General features: G+C 39.9%; 1 pseudogene; it reads left to right on the forward strand.

Moving 5' to 3' along the window:
* The first annotated feature begins 478 nt into the window (after positions 1–478).
* On the forward strand, positions 479–1,351 carry LOC121789515 (annotated as a pseudogene).
* Positions 1,352–7,809: the final 6,458 nt, after the last annotated feature.

Here is a 7,809-nt window from a genome sequence, read left to right on the forward strand (position 1 = left end):
AATGAAGTTCAACGGGACGTATTTATAGAAATTAAAAAAAACATTTAATGCAATAAACGGGAATTCCGCACTGACGTCCGTGGGAGTCAACGCAATGGCGAACGTCCGCGCTGCGTCGCGACGAAAACTGCGGTGTCCTCGACGAAATTCCGTATCCGTGCCTACCATGCACAATGGCGGACGTCCGATTGAAATTCCGATATGCCGGTCGGAATTCCACCGGGACGAGCGTCATTGCTTATGCTCTAAAACGACTTCAGCTCGTGTCGTTCCGGCATATTAAAATCGCTTCGCAGCCGTTGGATGAGATTCCCGCGATGATACTTTTTGATGCTGGACCCCACCTCCAGACCAAACTTTGCCCTCCCTTTCCCCGCACTACCCCTCTCCTTGCCTCGTATTTACGGACGTGCCATCGCCTTCCCCAACTATAAATCTGCCCTTTGACACCAACTAGGTTTGCCAAACTGAAGAGCCACAGCGCACTTTAGAAAAATACCACTAAAATATTCCCTCTCTCCTCTCTTTCCCTAGAAACAATACCTTTCTTCGAGAGGAAACAAGGGAAAAGGAAAAACCAATGGCTACGTCTTCTAGAAGGTCGAGCGCCCCGGTTATGGCGGGGCACCGTGCCGCCGCCGCTCACCGGAATTCCTCGCTCATGACGTCGGATTCGTCACCGTTCGCCTCGTCCAGCTACTATTCGTCGTCTCCTTCAGCTGGTTTCTTCAACCAGCGCCGCGCGGCGTCGCCGACGCGCGTCAACCTCCACGGCCTGTCCCGCCGCCTCCGTCGCGGTCCGTTCGCTTCGCGATCGACAGATCTATATCACCGCGGCGCTCGATCGCGGCGCCGCCGCCGCGGAACCAGGTCGTGCAGAGGAGCGGCGGGAATATTCAGAAGAGGACATGCCTGTGCTCGCCGACGAATCATCCAGGTTCGTTTCGATGCGCTTTGCACAAAAACAGCGGTGGTGGTAATCAATCGATTTCCTACTCGCCGAACCGGTTGAACATGAGGCGATCTGCGATGACGAATTCTCTGGTGCGGATCGGCACTGTGGAGGGAGATCTGGTGAAGCGAGCCCTCGCGGCTTTGATTCGCCCGTCCTCGCACCAGCAGCGTCGCCGAGCCGATTTCCGGCCGCGGCAGAGCCGGCTCTCGGTCATGTCCAGCGCCGACGACATCTGAAGGAGCAAGCCGAATATGCAGGTTTGGTTATACTCGAAAATCACCAGTCGCTTACGATCCGCAGCGGCGACACCTGAGCAATTTTTGGAACAGGGAAGCTGATGTTTGTGTTGGTTGTACATATGATTTCCAAATGAAGAACGTATTGGATTTGAAACTAGAGCACTCTCGATCTAATTAAAATGAATCCAATCGAATTTCACATAGCAAGAGGATGAAACTATAATTTGAATCTAAATCCAAGGATCAAGATGATTGCGTGATGATTTAGTGTTTGGTGCTGGTTGAAAATATCACCAATTCCGTTACGTGTATCGTATCGTTATCCGTTGAATCCGTTCGTCCGTTCCGTCGCTGTTCGTATGAGGTAAGTTCCGTTCGGTCGTGTCAATTTTACGTTCCGTCCGTCGGCTCGTATGAGGTAAGTTCCGGTCGTTTGTTTCAATATTTCATTACTATTTCGTTGCTGTTATTAATTTTTACTAATGTTATTTTTCATCTTTGTGTTGAGATCTGAGGAGCATTGCGTGCAAGTATGGGGGAGTGATTATCGTGAAACTCGAAGGTCGAGGCCATGGCTGATCTTGAGACTATTTTTTTCACCTCGGCTTTTGGAAGATGGAAATTACTAAAAATAGATTTCTGCTGATTTTACGGAAGTTGATACCGGTGATTGGACCATATATTCCGAAAGTTAATGCGGGGACCATAGTAAAAATCTAACAGAAAAAATATTCTCAATAAATAAAAATAATAATAAAAATAAACATAAAAATGAAGATTATTCTTTTAAATAGAATAAATGATACTGCAATACTAGTAGTATTTACTGGAGTAACCGTGTAAGTACTATAAATAGAATTACAAGTATTTGATAAAAGCTAGTATACTATAAAATGAAAAAGGGAGGGAAGAAAAAAAATACTTACCAGTTTTGAAGCGGAAATGATAGCCAGCTGAACATTAGGAAGTATTGTTGAAATCTGGAATTTAACATGAACATGTAAAGAGTAAAAACAAATATAAAAATATCATTAAATACCGAAAATGAAAAAAAAATGAATATTTATGAATCTGGAGGCAGCTGGACAAGTGTGGATGTGGGCAAATTGAAGAGGACATAAATACCCATTATGAATATAGACAACACATATGCATACTTTTTATTTACACATTGAAATTTAGTGGTTTTATTGAAAAATGATAGATGTTGGATAACAGAATTATCCAGTTGGCACACATCTCTAAGCAATTAATATTAAACAAATGTTATCTGTCTCAAGCTACTTGGGTTAACAGAGAAAATGAGTAATATTCATATCTTCCAAGTTATTTAAAGCATTTATTTAGGATGCGTAATTTAAAAATTGATTTTAAAAGTTAAAATGAAAATGTAATAGTATAATTTATTGTTCAAAAAAAATAATAGAATCAACTATATTTAAGATTAACAAAAAATAATACTTCTTCCGCCTCATATTAATTATCCACGGTCATTTTCATCTGACTCTATTAATTGTTCACTTTTACTTTTACAATAAATAATAAGTATGTTGCATATTTTATTAATCATTCCACGCACATTTTGCTATGTACCTAAGAGTATATAAAAGTTTTACTCATATTTCACTAATTGGAAGCATTTTATCTATTTCTCTTACATTTCCTGAAATCACATTAAAATTAAATTGGATAATTATTGAGAGACGGGGGAGTATAACTCAGCTATCTGGATGAAGAAAGTAATGCTGTCTATGTTTCATTCTAAACTAAGTACTTTTTTTTGCTTGATATATATCGTTGTTATATAATTTATATGAATAGAGTAAAAATATGAATGCAAATAAAATAAAGAGTATTTTAGAAAATACGTAAACGTCTCAAGAAGGAAATGTATCATCTGGACGGAGAAGGTAATTCAGTGAATTTCTAAAATTGAAATATTAGGTAAAAATTATTGGGGACGTGTGTTTCATCAATTTTGGTTGGAATAAACATTTGGCTTATAGGTGTGGAAATCGGAATTTCACTATTGGGTATTCTATTTAATAGTATTTCGTGCGGTGCAGGTGCGTTCGTTTTGACCTATATCTACACGTGTAGGAGTAGTACCTTTATAATTATTCAAACTCAATTGTATCAATTTGGTTTGGTTTAACATGTAATTTGGTGCCTAAATTGATTGTTTCTAGAAGTGGAGAAAAAATGCACACCTAAAGATTCTGCTCACATTTGTTTTTCTTCAATTAAATAGGATATTTAATTCCGAATATATAGAAAATTGTAAATCCATATAGAATTGCTTGGTAAAAATGTCACAATGATAATTTAATATTAATAGTTAGAGCATCCGCAGCGGTGAGCAGGACGCTGTCCGTCCGTCCGTGCCAGCGAGCAGCTGACGTGGCGCGTTCTGATTGGCCAACGGCATTTCCGTTGGAAATTTAATTTTTTTTAAAAATTGAAAATAATACCAAAAATTAAAAAATATATATTTTTTCAGCATCCTAAAAATATGGCCGTTTTTTACCGTTTTTCTGGATTTTTTTAATTTTTATTATCCAAAAAATCATCTATAAATACACACATTCATCATCCATTTTTCACATCAAATCATCTCTCATTCATCTCCCATTGTGAGAGATGATTTGCGCAGCGTCAAGAGTCCGCTCGTAAAGATATCGAAAGAGCTTTTGGGGTCCTTCAAGCCCGATTCAACATTGTGAAGCCCCGTCTCGGCTGTGGTACGTGAAAAATATCGCCGACATCATGTACACGTGTATTATCTTGCACAACATGATTATAGCCGACGAAAGACCGAGGACGTCTAGCTTTTACGACGAGGATGAAGCCGGAAGCTCAACCGCGAGGTTTCCCCCACGCCTAGGTGTGCATACGACGGTGGGTGAGAGGATCGAAACAAGGCACACAATGCGCGATACCCGAACCCACGTTGAGTTACAAGAAGACCTAATCAAACACATTTGAGCGAAATTCGGCCACGAGTAGTGGGTTTTTTAATTTTATGAATTTAATTATGTCATTTTTAATTTTTAGGATTTAAAATTATGTAATTTTTAAGACTTTAATTATGAAAATTTTAATTTTTAGGATTTAATTATGTAATTTTTAATTATTTTGTAATTTGTAATATTATTCCGGTTATTTTTAATGCATTTTAATATTGTGGAAATATTTTTATTTAAATTGAATAATAGAATGGTAGACCCTTGAGCTTGTCATTGCGGAAGAGCACGAATGTGGTGTGTGCTCTTACTTAAGAGCAAGGAGTAAAAGTTGATCCGGACTCACGTACATGCTCGTTGACGAGAGCACGGATGTGGATGCTCTCATGTGTCGCCTTTTTCGGACAGAAGCGGTAACGGTTAGTTCTAGGCGTTGAAAAGGGGAAATAGTAAATTCAATAATTCGATGATTGAAACAAAATGAATAAGAAAAAACTGCAAAAAATGGCCTCAACTTGTCACAAAATCCCACAATCACCTAGTGCAGTTTATAATATTTCATCTGTCCGCAATTGCGTATCATATTTTAATTTTTTTCCTTTTTTATCCAATTATTAGTCTTCTTCTTTAAGTATTTGACAAGTTTCTCATTCTAGAATTACATTATATTTCAAAATTATTTCAATTACCTTTTCTCCATATCTCCTCATTTTACTAATTTTGCAATTAAATTGTAGTTGCTCATTATTAAAAAGAATAGTGGATGAAGTGACTATAATTTTCTATAATTATGAGCCGATGGTGGAATCTGCCTGTCTCTAAATCTCTAAATTTCCTTAATTTGGAGTGTGGTTATTTACTTAATATTTCTATAAAGTTGAATATAATGTGTAAGTAGAGAAAGTCAAAAGGCTGCCGAAGAAGACTAGGTCTATTCAAAATAAATAAATAGTCATAATTGTTAGAAGTGTTGAGATTGAACGTCCGAGTTCGTCCTCGGCTCCGCACTCTGCAGTTCGTCCGAGTTCGTCCTCGGCTCCGCACTCTGCCTCGGCTCCGCACTCTGCAGTTCGTCCGAGTTCGGTTATGAGCCGAGAAGGGAGTTCGGCTGGAAAGAAAGATGCACGCCGGAGTTCGGTTATGAGCCGAGAAGGGAGTTCGGTTATGAGCCGAGAAGGGAGTTCGGCATCATGTCCAGCTGTTGCTTATAAAGCATGGGACCACTCCCGTACGTTCAAGGACGTGTTGCTACAAGGAATGAGGAGCACGGCAGTTTGTTAGGATTAGATTCTTAAGTGTGTTTAGTTGTGTAATCAGAATTGTTTGAGAGATCTAGATTGTTCCATACTCTAGTATATATAGCTGCTTGTATTCAATATCAACGCAATCAATGAAACAGTGACATTTGAAATTTCAAGTCTATTTTCAGCTATGTTAACTCTTGCTTTCTTGCTCCTGGTTTTGTGTCGATCTTTTCATGGTATCAGAGCAAGATCTTTTTGATCTTGTCTCTATACTACTTTTTTTTTCCCTTCCTTGTTGGTTTTCGAAAAATGGCAAGCTCCAACTCATCTTCAACAGGAGCTGTCCAGAGTCAAGGGACTCAACCCCAATATTCTCAACTCCCACCTATCTCAGTTAAGTTAACTGATTCCAATTTCTTGATGTGGCAACAACAAGTGGATGTCACAGCGTATGGATATGGCCTTGAAGGCTATCTGAATGGAGAAAAGCAGCCTCCACCTCAGACGATTTTCATTGCAGAAGGTGAGGGAGGATCCGTCGCTCCAAATGAAGACTTCATTTCTTGGCAGAGGCAAGATCGAAGAGTAGCAGCTTGGCTTCTTTCTTCTCTTTCAGAAGGAACTCTCGGCCTTGTTGTTGGGTTGAGATCAGCAAGAGACATCTGGAGTGCCTTGGAGACCAATTTTGCAAGCAGATCTACTGCAAAAATAATGCAGTACAGGCAAATGATGCAAAACCTGAAGAAAGACTCACTCACCATGAGTGAGTATATTGGGAAAATGAGGAACTATTTTGATTTGTTGGGATCTGTGGGATCTAGAATATCAGAGGATGAGCAGGTTATGCACATTCTTGGAGGCTTGGGACAAGAATATGACCCTGCTGTGTGTGCAATAAGCTCAAGGCCAGATTCATGGACCCTAGGTGATGCAACAGCTTTCCTTCTGACCTTTGAGTCCAGAATGGAAACCACCAGATCTCATTCCTCCAGCTCAGAAGGGTCACAACCTGCACTCAACTTGATGCAGCAAGGAAATCAGAAGAAGGTTTTCAACCCCTACAACTCCAACTTCAATCCAGGGAATGGCAGAGGTGGATCAAGGAATCAAAGAGGAGGAAGAGGAGGCAGAGGTTTTGGTAGAGGAAGCAACAAAGTTATCTGTCAACTGTGTGAAAAACCAGGTCACACAGCTGCTAAGTGTTGGCACCGCTTTGAGCAAAACTACTCTCCAGCTCAAACGCAACCTCAGTTTAGAGGAAATGCTCAGAATCAGCAGCATCATGGGTATTTCAACCCGTCAGCACATCTTGCTCAGGCGGCTGTAACTCCATCCCTTCCTTCTGTGGCTCCTTCAGATTTTGGATTTGAGTCTAGTGCTTCAACAAGCTGGTACCCAGACTCTGGGGCCACTCACCATGTTTCTGGTGATCTTGCTAACCTCAACACCAGTGCTGAGTATTCTGGAGGTAAGAAGCTTCTGCTTGGTAATGGTTCTGCAATTATGATCTCTAACATTGGTGAGACAGAATTGAAACCTCACTCTGATTTCTCTAGAAAGCTTATGTTGAAAAACCTGTTACATGTTCCTAGTATAACCAAGAATCTACTTAGCGTATCTAAGTTTGCTAGAGATAATTCTGTGTTCTTTGAGTTTCATCCTGATCTCTGTTTTGTTAAGGATCTGGGAACCCGGGAAATCGTCCTCAAGGGAGTTTTTGACAGAGGATTATATCACTTTCTAGTTGATCACTCACCAATCAAGAGAAGCTCTAACTCCACCATCACTTCCTTTCCTGTCTCTACCAATCAAGGCAATCCTGCTGTGCACTCTGTCAGTTCTGTCACTGCAGCACCTTGTCATAACTTGAATCATGATGTGAAACTTGACTTAGCTTTGTGGCATAATAGATTAGGACACCCTACTTTGGATGTTGTTAAGAGTGTTCTAAAGAGCTGTAATTATTCTGTCAATTCCATCAATGAAAAGCAGTTGTGCCATTCTTGTTGTGTGTCTAAAGCACATAGACTTCCATATAGTTCTTCTGAATCTACTGTTCTTTCTCCTCTAGAACTTGTGCACTCTGATCTCTGGGGACCATCACCCATCACATCAAGAAATGGCTACAAGTATTACGTGTCTTTTGTTGATCATTATTCAAGGTTTACTTGGATATATTTGCTGAAAACTAAAGCTGCTGTATTGGATGTTTTTAAATTGTTCAAATCTTCATCAGAAAACCTATTGAGAACTAGAATTAAATGCTTACAATCTGATTGGGGTGGAGAGTATCAAGGCTTAACTTCTTTACTTAAGGAAAGTGGCATATCACATAGAGTTTCTTGTCTATACACCCCTCAACAGAATGGTTTGGCAGAAAGGAAACATAGACATATTGTAGAGACAGG

Source organism: Salvia splendens, unplaced genomic scaffold, assembly GCF_004379255.2.
Source record: "Salvia splendens isolate huo1 unplaced genomic scaffold, SspV2 ctg261, whole genome shotgun sequence".
In the NCBI taxonomy this organism is placed as follows: domain Eukaryota; kingdom Viridiplantae; phylum Streptophyta; class Magnoliopsida; order Lamiales; family Lamiaceae; genus Salvia; species Salvia splendens.